Here is a 12,277-nt window from a genome sequence, read left to right on the forward strand (position 1 = left end):
GTCGCCTGCAGGGCGCCTTTGGATTTCCCAGGCGCCTTGAGGGCGCCTTTGTACAGCTTCGGCTGTGTGACTGTTCTTGCCATCCGAACGGGATTCTGGTCTCGATGGGACATCGTTCTGGCGATCGCTGGAGCACATCAACTCTGGCTTTGGAGCCGGTAATAAGAGACATTGGGAATGTTCTTGGTTCACTCACTTGGAGCGCAGTGAGTTATATATACACAAATAATTAAGTTAAGCACCCCCCCCGTTTTTTTACAACCTCGCACATTACAAGTTTGTTGTCGTCAAAACAGTGTAATATACCCATGATATTGCTATATTTTCTGGAGAAGTGATATTATGGTCACATAAAAACATAACAATCATGCCGTTTTCAATATTTTATTCTGAATAATTTAAGGTGAAATTTTTTGGGAATTTTAGGCATATTTTCACCTCAATTTAAGTATGGAGCTATAGGTCCATCACGGACAGTGTGGATGACGTTTATGTTTTCTAACGTACAGTCATTGTTCTGAGAAGACCTCTAGCGATCTTTGCGTCAATAACGTGTGTAGGACCCACGTGATCGGATCACTGACTCAACCCTACGTCTCATAGACCCTGTAAGCCGTCGTATGCGTTGCTGTGGCAGGTTGTTCCATTCCCGATGTAATGCACGTTCCAATTCATCCAGATTGGCATCCAATTGGCATCCAGATTGGCATGTCATCCATGAAGATGGGTCTGCTGGCGAGGGTGTGGTCATCGAAGTGCGGGATTACGGTGGTATTCAGGATTTCCGGACAACGCCAGGCCTCACCGTGCGAGACGCGTCCGAGCCTTGCTGGAGCAAGGTGCTGTGACAACCATCCCCTGGCCTGCGTACTGTCCTGACCTGAACCCCCTCGAGCACGTTTGGGACATGTTGGGACGACAAATTGCGAAGATGGTCCCTCCAATAGCCAATCTGGATGAATTGGAACGTGCATTACATCGGGAATGGAACAACCTGCCACAGCAACGCATACGACGGCTTACAGGGTCTATGAGACGTAGGGTTGAGTCAGTGATCCGATCACGTGGGTCCTACACACGTTATTGACGCAAAGATCGCTAGAGGTCTTCTCAGAACAATGACTGTACGTTAGAAAACATAAACGTCATCCACACTGTCCGTGATGGACCTATAGCTCCATACTTAAATTGAGGTGAAAATATGCCTAAAATTCCCAAAAAATTTCACCTTAAATTATTCAGAATAAAATATTGAAAACGGCATGATTGTTATGTTTTTATGTGACCATAATATCACTTCTCCAGAAAATATAGCAATATCATGGGTATATTACACTGTTTTGACGACAACAAACTTGTAATGTGCGAGGTTGTAAAAAAACGGGGGGGGTGCTTAACTTAATTCTTTGTGTATATTACAAAACTGATGGTACCATCATTGGATATTGATTGTACTTTTGATTCATATTATTGTTGTACTGTTATTCTTGTGTGATCTTAATACAATATTTGTTTGTGAGTAACAATTGGTGTGGCTTCACCATTGATCTTTGACATAGAGAATAACACATTTTTCTGCCGTGACTCCTCTCGGGGCTCGGAGGTACACCGTGACCAGGGGGCCGGGGAAGAGCACGTAACAAAGGGGAAACGTGACCCTAGGGAGTGTGGCTCATACCGGGCGATAAAGTTATTGGAGCATGGAATGAAGGTATTGGAAAGGGTGTTGGAGAGGAGGATAAGGAAGAAAGTGAAGATCGACGAAATTCAGTTTGGATTTATGCCAGGAAGAGGAACGACAGACGTGCTCTTTGTTGTGAGGCAGTTGCAGGAGAAGTACATGGAGAAGAGGAAGAAGTTGTTTCTTGGGTTTGTTGATCTGGAGAAAGCATTCGATAGGGTTCCACGCGAAGTATAGACATGGGCATTGAGGAAATTAGGAGTGGAGGAATGGTTGATCAGAGTAGTGATGGCAATGTACAAAAGAGCGCGCACAGCTGTAAGGACGAAGGACAGGAACAGTGGTGAGTTTGAGGTGAAGGTGGGAGGGTCGTACTAAGTCCACTACTATTTGTAGCTGTGATGGATGTGCTGGCTCAGAACGTAAAGGAGGGTTTACCGTGGGAGTTGTTGTATGCAGATGATCTGGTGTTGATTACGGAAAGTATAGATGGACTGAAGGAAAAGATGAACAAGTGGAAGGAATGTATGAAGACAAAAGGTCTGAAGGTGAATATCAGAAAGACGAAGGTGATGGCAAGTGGTAAAGCATGTGGTGAGGTGGAAAGAACTGGGAAGTGGCCATGTGCTGTGTGCAGGAAGGGTGTTGGAGTGAACTCCATTCAATGTACAATATGCGCTGAGTGGGTTCATCAAAAATGTAGTGGTCTGAGAGGGTCATTAACCAGTGTGGCAGCTACATTCAAATGTAAGGTGTGCACAGGGGGAGCTGCAGATGGAGGAAATGTTGAGTTGGATCTTGGAGACGGCGTGAAGCTGGAAGGTGTGAAAACATTTTGCTACCTTGGAGACATGCTGAATGGAGTAGGTGGATCAGACTCGGCAATGGTTGCTGGAGTGAGATGTGCATGGAAGAAGTTTCGGGAACTGAGTGGCGTGCTGATGAGAAGGGGAGTGTCGTTGAAGCTGAAGGGAAAGGTGTATGCTGCATGTGTGAGAAGTGTTTTGATTTATGGGAGCGAGACATGGGTAATGAACGTAGAGCAGCAACGAAGGCTAGAAAGGGTGGAAATGCGAATGGTTCGGTGGATGTGCGGAGTATCGTTGAGAGAGAGGAAGACAAATGATGAATTGCGAAAGATGATGGGAATAGAGCCTGTGATTGATGCTGTGAAGAGGAACAGGTTGAGATGGTTTGGTCATGTGTTGAGGAAGGATGAAAGTGACTGGTTGAGAAGAGTGATGGAAATGAATGTAGAAGGAAGTAGAGGACGGGGAAGACCGAGAAAGACTTAGCTAAAGATGGTGGAAGAAGAAATGCAGGCAAGGGGTTTAACAAGGGGAGATGCAGAAAATAGGGCAAAATGGAGAAGATTGTCATGGGGACCGCAAGGCTAACCCCCGCTCTGGCAGGGAAAATGGCCTTAAAATGCATGTTGTTGTTGTTGTTATATCCTCTTTCCTACAATCCCAGGATTATTTTGTCACAGATTCTCATCATTACTGACTGACCTAAATATAAATGACTTATCAGCTTTCTATCTCTCTGGTCAACAAAAAAATTCTGTCGGACTTCCATCAGTTTTGTTCAATTCATGTGATCGAAAGCTTTCTCAAAATTCACAAACTCACTTATCATTGCTTGTCGTTTTAGATTTCCTTCTTGTCATTCTGCGCCTTCAACGTGTTGCTTCGGTCTCAGCACTGACAGGTTTCTTGGATCACAGACATGAGGTAAGAGTCGTCTCCTTGGGTATTATTTGTGCTGTTGATACATCTTCGCACCCGCTCATTTTTGTAAACTTTTCTCCATTGTCATTAACGGTGTTCCCCTGCTAATAGTTGTCAGACTTTTCCAAGCCAAAAACAATTGCTTGATGCTGATTGCTCATTGTCATGCTTTCTTCTGTGCATCCATTGCAATATTGCATTGTATTAATGTGATTCGTTTACTTTTTATGAATTACATTAGTGACCTGTTTCAATCCCACTTTACCCTTTATTTCACTTTTCCTGTATACAAAGTCTAGGCTTGTTGAAGAGTTAGATCACAGAAGTTAGAATACAGAAACAGGAGCACAGTGGAAAGCAAAGAAACACACCAACAGCAGGCTGGAGGGAAATGACAGAGGGACATTTAAAGGAAGAATCAGCGAAGGGGAGGAGGATGAAGACCCAAAGTGAACAAGCTGGTTCCAAGGTCAAGAAGGTGGCTAAAAGAAAAAGAAAGGGAAACAGGGGATGAAACGGCAATGGAACAAAAAAACCAAAAGGTGAGTGGAGGAAGAGGGGGCCAAAATATAATAACCTGAAAAGGAAGATGGTGGGATTGATGGGGATTACTGAGGGTAGCAAAAATCATGAGAATGGATGGGGAATGATCTGCAGAGGTGAATTGCCACCTTCGATCCCTGGAGGGGAAGTTGGTTTTATCGGTGAGAGAATATAGGAACAAATGAGGAGATGTGAGCAGTGGGCGTGGATTTTAGGAGTTTCACCAGAAGTCGGTTGGTGGCAGAACACATGTGCCCTGGAGAAACCTGGGGGAACAAAGCACAAAAATGGCAGAGGGTGGAAGGCCAGAAAGGAGGCAGTAGAATACAGTGAGATTTGTTGGGATTGAAACATATCGTAGGTGTTGGACCAGATCCTCATTCTATCAAGGTCTTCAGAAAGGGAAGAGACTGCTGCCTAGCTATCAGAAGAATGAGGGATGCTATAGCAGAGGGGTTGAGTCATCAGCAAAAGAGATCAGGAGAGTGTTTCAAAGAAGTGAAAGATCATTGATGATGAGGAATATGATTGAGTCAAAGACACTTTTGGGGCCATCGAGCCTTGACAGGAAGAGGACATGAGAGGATCCCATTGAAAGCCATATGCTCACTATGAGCGTGGAGGAAATCAGCAAGCCATGAGAGGAGGTGGCCCTGGATGTTGTTGGCTGAGGGTTTAGAGAACAAGGTGTGTGCCAGACTGTATCAAATGCTTGAGATGTGTCCAAATAAATGGCCTTAATCTCTCGTCTGAGATTAAGAGCCTCCTTCAATTGTTGGGAGAGCGGAAGTACAGCATGTCCAGGGTGGAGTGACCTGGTCCAAAACCAAACTGATTGTACAACATCAAGGCATAGGAGTAAAGGAAGGATTCAATGTCAACTGCGATGATGGATTCCACGACTTAGCTTATTGGACTATAGTTAAGAGAATCTGTTTTTTCACCCTGTTGTGTAATGCAGTGATACTTTCTGACATTCAAGTAGATGGACGGTGACTGGTTGCAAATTATAATTTGAGCAGAACAGAAGGAGGATATACAAAAGCAGCAGAGCAGGTTCGGTACAGTAGGTACATGGAGAGAGGGGTTGTGTACGTGAGATTGGGAAGCAAACACAGAATTTAGACCTTTAGCTGGGGTGCAGCATACACCAGAGACAGACTTGAAAAGTTGACACTATATCTTTGAGGAAGGGGATAAGTTCCAGAGTTCAGCCTTGAACTTGGCTAGGTGTTGTTTTTCTGGTTCTCCTGAATGGAGATTGGATGCACTCTTGTCACTGGCTTTGTGGAATGGCATGAGATTGGCTTAGGAAAGATTTGCCTTCCATGAATAGAAGGCTAGTTGTTTTAAGACAACTGCCTCATGACAGGATGCAGGACCAGGGGCGTGAGGTTGGCGATGAAAGCCGTAGATGAGATGGGATGATCCTGTTCATAAAAGAGAGCATGCTTTTTGTGGAGGAATTATCAGACAGCACCATTATCGGTGTTTTGTAAATACAAGGCCAATCCTGAAGAGAGAGGGTAACTTACAGTCCCACCAGTTAACATGAGTGAACTGCCAGACCCTGCACTTCTGAGGTGGACTCTCACAAAATCTTAATTGGGTGAACGAATTGTCCAAGAGTGGAGGAATGGGAGATGTAAGAAGGAAAGGTGGGCATTACCAGCACCAGAAGGGATATTGGCAGAAATCTGGCTTGAAAAGTTTACATGTTCGTTCAGGCCCATGGAGTCACAGAAGTCCTTTGTTGCAGTGCTGTGTTTTGGTTGAAGAGGTACCAACCTCCAGATAATTGGCATGGTGACAGCTAAAGTTTCCACAAGTGGAGGAGGAAAGAGTTTGAATGGGTGGTTATAAGTTTGTCTATTTTGGGAGACATAGAGGATAAGAGAGATAGAAATCTTCTTCTTTTTGCTCCAACGAACGAGTAATGCCTGAAGCATCAACTTTTCCTTGCTTCATACACTTTGTCGCCCCAGGTTCAGCATGCACAGTACGTCAGTGAACATACTGTTGATTATATCCATTGTTCTACCTGTCCGCCAATGCAGATCGACACTAAACCTCCCAGTTTTTTATCTTCTATGTCTGAGATGCTGGGTTTATATAAACTCACAATGCTCGACAATGGTATTCCAAAAAAGGAGGGATCATCTTTACCATGTGCCCCGCCATCATTATTTTCTCCTTTTTGTATGGTTTTCTCTGTTTAGGTAGCATCTGAGTCGATGAGATATCAAATATGAGAACACCTGACCCTTCCAACACGTATGCTAAATTTAGTGCAGATTAGCCAAGCCATTTTTACCTCCACCACCAAAAGTGGATGGAGGTTATGTTTTCACCCCTGTTCGTCTGTTTGTTTGTCTGTTTGTCTGTCTGTGAACAAGATATCTCAAAACGTTGCGGACGGATTCGGACGAAATTTGACAGAGAGGTAGAGCATGTGAAGGACGAAATTCGGATTTTTTGTGAAACTATTTTGGTGAAAATTCGGATTTTGATCAGTCTATCTAGAAGAACTTTTAAAGTGTTTTTTCACCATTGAAAGATGGGGCCAAAAACTATATACAGTGCATTCAGAAAGTATTCAGACCCCTTCACTTTTTTCACATTTTGTTATGTTACAGCCTTGTGCTGACATCGTTTGAATTCATTTTTTTCCTCATCAATCTACACCCAATACCCCATAATGACAAAGAGAAAACAGGATCTTAGAAAGTTTTGTAAATTTATTAAAAAGAAAAAACTGAAATATCACATTGACATAAGTATTCATACCCTTTGCTATGACACTTGAAATTTAGGTCAGGTGCCTCCCATTTCTCTTGCTCATCTTTGAGATGTTTCTACACCTTGATTGGAGTCCACCTGTGGTAAATTCAATTGATTGGACATGATTTGGAAAGGCACACACCTGTCTATATAAGGTCTCACAGCTGACAATGCATATCAGAGCAAAAACCAAGCCATGAGGTCGAAGGAACAGCCTGCAGAGCTCACAGACAGGATTGTGTGGAGGCACAGATCTGGAGAAGCCTACAAAAAAATTTCAGCTGCATTGAAGTTTGCAAAAAAACACCGAAAGGACTCTCCGACTGTGAGAAACAAGATTCTGTGGGCTTTCATGTGTCTTTCACTGAGGAGAGGCTTCCGTCTGGCCACTCTGTCATAAAGCCCAGATCGGTGGAGAGTTGCAGTGATAGTTGTCCTTCTGGAAGTTTCTCCCATCTCCACACAGGATCTCTGGAGCTCAGCCAGAGTGACCATCGGGTTCTAGATCACCTCTATTACCAAGGCCCTTCTCCCCCGATTGCTCAGTTTGGCCGGACGGCCAGCTCTAGGAAGAGTCCTGGTTGTTCCAAACTTCTTCCATTTAAGAATTATGGAGGCCACTGTGCTCTTGGGAACCTTCAATGCAGCAGAAATGTTTTTGAAGGCTTCTCCAGATCTGTGCCTCCACACAATCCTGCATCTGAGCTCTGCAGGCAGTTCCTTCGACCTCATGGCTTGGTTTTTGCTCTGACATGCATTGTCAGCTGTGAGACCTTATATACAGGTGTGTGCCTTTCCAAATCATGTCCAATCAATTGAATTTACCACAGGTGGACTCCAATCAAGGTGTAGAAAAATCTCAAAGATGATAAAGGGAAATGGGAGGCACCTGTGCTAAATTTCAAGTGTCATAGCAAAGGGTCTGAATACTTATGTCAATGTGATATTTCAGTTTTTTCTTTTTAATAAATTTGCAAAACTTTCTAAGATCCTGTTTTCCCTTTGTCATTATGCAGTATAGAGTGTAGATTGATGAGGGAAAAAATGAATTTAAACGATTTCAGCATAAGGCTGCAACATAACAAAATGTGAAAAATGTGAAAGGGTCTAAATACTTTCTGAATGCACTGTATAGCAGGATATCTCAAAAAGTTGTGGACCGATTTGGACGAAACTGGGTGGAGAGGTTGTGTGTGTGTGATGAGGACTAATTGATTCGATTTTGGTGAAGATCTGAATATGGATTCGGATACGAGAGTTGTTTAATTTTTAAGTGATCCTTCACCATTGAGAGATCGGGCAAAAGCGATATACAACACGATATCTCAAAAGGTTATGGATGAGTTATGACTAAACTTTGTTGGCAAGTTGGTTAGGTGACAAGAACAAGCCGATTAAATTTTGGTTAAGGTCCGAATCCATATCCACCCTATAAGTGGGATACATACCATAAACTGTTCAGCCTGGCAGAGGTATGCGCTCTACCAAGTGCTGTTCTAGTAATTTATACACTACATGACAAAACGTATGTGGATACCCCTACAAATTCGTGGATTCAGCTATTTCAGCTGCACCCTTTGCTGACAGGTATATATAATTAAGCACATAGCCATGCAATCTCCATAGACAAACATTGGCACGAGAATGGGCCGTAGTGAAGAGCTCAGTGACTTTCAACGTGGCACCGTCAGAGGATGCCACCTTTCCAACAAGTCAGTTCGTCAAATTTCTGCCCTGCTAGAGCTGCCCCGGTCAACTAAGTGCTGTTATTGTAAAGTGGAAACGTCTAGGACCAACAACAGCTCAGCCGCGAAGAGGAGGGCCACACAAGCTCCCAGAACGGGACCGCCGAGTGCTGAAGCACGTAGCACGTAAAAATCGTCTGTCGTCGGTTGCAACACTCACTACCGAGTTCCAAACTGCCCCTGGAAGTAACGTCAGCAGAACAACTGTTTGTCGGGAGCTTCATGAAATGGGTTTCCATGACCGAGCAGCCGCACCCAAGCCTAAGATCACCATGTGCAATGCCAAGCCTCGACTGCAGTGGTGTAAAGCTCGCCGCCATTGGACTCTGGAGCAGTGGAAATGCGTTCTCTGGAGTGATGAATCACGCTTCACCATCTGGCAGTCCGACGGACGAATCTGTTTGGTGGATGCCAGGAGAACGCGACATGCTAGAATGCATAGTGCCACCTGTAAATAATGATGTGGGGCTGTTTTTCATGGTTCAGGCTAGGCCCCTTAGTTCCAGTGAAGGGAAATCTTAATGCTACAGCTACAGAATGAGGTGTTTTTATGATGGCTGGAGTCTAGATCCTGCTACCAACCTCCTTAAGAGAGGACCCAGTACCCTGGTACTCATTTCGCCGACCTCGGAAGGATGACAGGCTGAGTCAAACCCACCTGGTATTAATTCAACAGCTGAACGGGTTTCGAACTCAGGGCTTTAGGACCCCAAGCCTGCCACGCTAACCATTAGATGTACCCAGCATTGCCCGTTGCTATTCTAATCCTGTTGGCATTTTTGAAGAAATAAAAGGTTGTTTTTTTTCTATTTTTTGTTGGGGCCAAAAACACTTCCGTTCACCCACTAAGGAATTGGGTCAAGGTTCATATAATACGAGTATTAGCTTTCGCATAACTACAAAGGCTTAAGCACTACAGAACAATTCGAAAATTAATCCCACTTTATTTTTCAAAATTTTCTAAAAATCTTTTTTTTTGCCTAAAACACTCGCCTGCTCTCACTGATGAACCTTTGACAGTTTGACTGAGATGCGATTGGCCATCTCTGAGAAAAATGGTGACACACACACAGACAGACCAACATCACTCTTATAGTATAGAAGATGTCCTAAATACAGCCAAGTAATGTTTTTAATATGAAAGTACTACTACCTTGATGGACCTAATTATTCCACCTTATGGTGGGGTCAGCTGGGGAACGTTTTTGGCCGAAGTATTTCACGAACCATTTGGGAGGTGCAGGCCTGATGTTGATTGAAAGTTTTCTTCAGGCCGGGTGCCAGCGATGACTCTTCCAGTCTTCACAAAATACCGTGGGATGTTTAACGTTCACAAATACCTCATGGCAGGCAGTTTCTGACTTAACATCCATCCCGTGGATGGTGCTCAGACTGATACATTGCCCTGCATGTGAAACATTGATGAGACTCAAACGCAGGCTAGACAAGTCAAAGGCGAGTGAGCGTTCCTCTTGGGCCCAGAATCTAGGCTTTCCTGCCAGCCCTCAAGTGATATTTTTAGCTTGCTCACTACTACCCAGCCACTAAGATGACTACCTAAGCATCTTGCCCTAAATACGCAAATACTTGTAAGTCCTTCTCCTAATGTTATGCCACAAAATCTATTTTATGAAATTAAATACCTTTTCTGAAATACCGACTTCTTTCCTGGAGGTCCTTGCAGTGTCCATGTGTTTTATACCTCTCCAACCCCACCCCCCCCTCCCCTTCCCATGTCTCCTCCTCCCCAAGCCCCGTCCCTCCCACAGATCTCCCGACGTCCCTGTTCTCTGCTGTTGTATTTGCGTGCTTCCCTCTCTCTCCCCATCTTGTCTCCCGCTCCCTTTATCATATGTTTTATGTGTGTTTTTTTTTTGTGATTGATGTTTGCTCTTACACAAGCCTCGATGTTGTATACAAAGAAAACAAACAAAAAAAAAATCCTATTGCAATTTTGTTTGCTACTCGCCATAATTATTCAGGTCTACACAATTTAATATGATGCTGATCTTCCCTGCTGCATTCCCCCAAAACATTTAAACTTTCACTTTCTTAAATTGTACGAACTTGTACTCATTAATGTTACAAGCCAGATTTGTTTGCTCGCCAAATCGCATGTATTGTGTTGTTCTGTCTAATTAATGTCTACCTTTCCCATTCTACAACAAAAATAAGTTTGTGCAACTGTAAATTGGCATTCACCATTTGAATGCTGAATTTTCCAGTATACAACACGAAAATATGATATTTTTTCAGGCAAACTAAATTGAGGTTTGTTGACCTTTATAATCTGTATTGTTTTTAAGGCAACCATAGCAGGCAACCAGAGGAACAAACACTTAAGTTGGAACAAGCAATACAGATTGTTGAACAATGACGCAGACACCATCGTTGCCAACACGTGAAGCCATGATCGTGGCCAGCAGCACTCAAACAGATAAATACTTGCTTCTGATGCAGATCACATCAAGTGCCGCAGATCTTCTTTTTCTTTATTGATTTGATACTCGTGGAAGAACCTGAAGAGGGCATGGATATTGGCATGTAAACATTTCAGAAGAAAAATAAAATGAGCCTGACTTCAAATTTACAAATGCTAAAGGATAGTGATGGTAGGAGAGACCCTGAGTATATATGAGAGTGAGCTTCAAAAGTCATCACAGTGAGTAGTTTTTCATCTGCTCTGTTTACTCCTCTTTCACTAAGCATGGTGTTGGCTTGACGTTTAAAGTTGCTGGCTTAAGATCCAGGCCATTGAAATAATACCAGGTGGGTTGATTCAGCTCGTCATTCTTCCGAGGTTGGCAGAGTCAGTACCGGCTTACTTGCAACAGGGCACTGCATCAACGGCACAGCCACACTTCCAAAAAATGATTCAACCAGCAGCCACAGGCTGCCTCCGAAACGGACTCCTCTTTCACTGCTTCTTTCCACATCTTTCTCTGAGGACCATGATCCTCCTGCATCATGGAATGTTACTCCAAATTATAAGAATGGTGTCAAAACTAACCATCTCCACAATAGGCCAGTCAGCTTTCTTTTCATCATAAGCAAGGTAACAGAATGGTTAGGTCCTACCATATTCAGGAAGTACAAAATGGGATGCAAGAGCACCGTCCCATACGTAACAGCAGTCCTCTTTGGTTTAGCATACAGTGTTGTCTGTGGCTGTTCTGTTCTGGTGGTATTCCAGAAGGGTGGTGTGTCTTGGAGCACGCCATTTTTTTTTTTTTTTGTATACAGAATCGAGGCTCGTGAAAGAGCTAACATTTATCACACAAACAAATCAAACAGACAAACAAACAAAGTATATAAAAAGGGGAGCGGTAGACAAGACGGGGAGAGAAGGGGAAGCACATAAGCACAACATTTGAGAGCAGGGACATCGGGAATGTGTGGGAGGGAGAGGGCTTGGGGGGAGGCGGCGTGGGAAGGGGGGGGGGGGGTGGGAGAAGTATAAAACACAAGGACACCAAGGACTTCCAGGAAAGAAGTTGGTATTTCAAAGAAGTGGATTTGGGGTGAAATTAGCGGGGGTAGAAAAGATCAAGGTTTTGGATGGGGGAAGATAAGAGATGGTGGTGAACAGCTGTTTTAATGACCTGGAGGGAGCAGTGGGATTGAAGGGAGTGGGAGAGTTTGTTCCAGAGGTGGGAGACAAGAGGAATGAAGGAGTGAAGGTGAGCAGAGAGTCTTGAATTTGGCAGTTTAACCATAAGAGGGTTGCAGACGGATCTTGTGCGACCTGTAGGAATATTTGGGGGACAGAGCACAGAGAGAGCTGGGGGGGGGCAAGG

At 43.9% G+C, this 12,277-nt stretch overlaps 1 protein-coding gene and 1 long non-coding RNA gene across 2 annotated transcripts in view; both read left to right on the plus strand.

Annotated features, from left to right (window-relative positions):
* The window catches only part of LOC144892601 (uncharacterized), a 1,198,808-nt gene that overhangs the window by 523,234 nt on the left and 663,297 nt on the right, over positions 1-12,277 (plus strand). The window lies entirely within an intron of this gene.
* LOC137429177 (uncharacterized) overlaps positions 1-12,277 on the plus strand; it is an 83,635-nt gene that overhangs the window by 39,676 nt on the left and 31,682 nt on the right. Inside the window, exon 2 of the long non-coding RNA XR_010984826.2 lies at positions 3,335-3,414. This is a non-coding gene — a long non-coding RNA (uncharacterized LOC137429177). The remainder of the gene's footprint in view (positions 1-3,334; positions 3,415-12,277) is intronic.

Source organism: Myxine glutinosa, chromosome 6 (assembly GCF_964187855.1).
Source record: "Myxine glutinosa chromosome 6, kmMyxGlut1.1, whole genome shotgun sequence".
Classification (NCBI taxonomy): Eukaryota; Metazoa; Chordata; class Myxini; order Myxiniformes; family Myxinidae; genus Myxine; species Myxine glutinosa.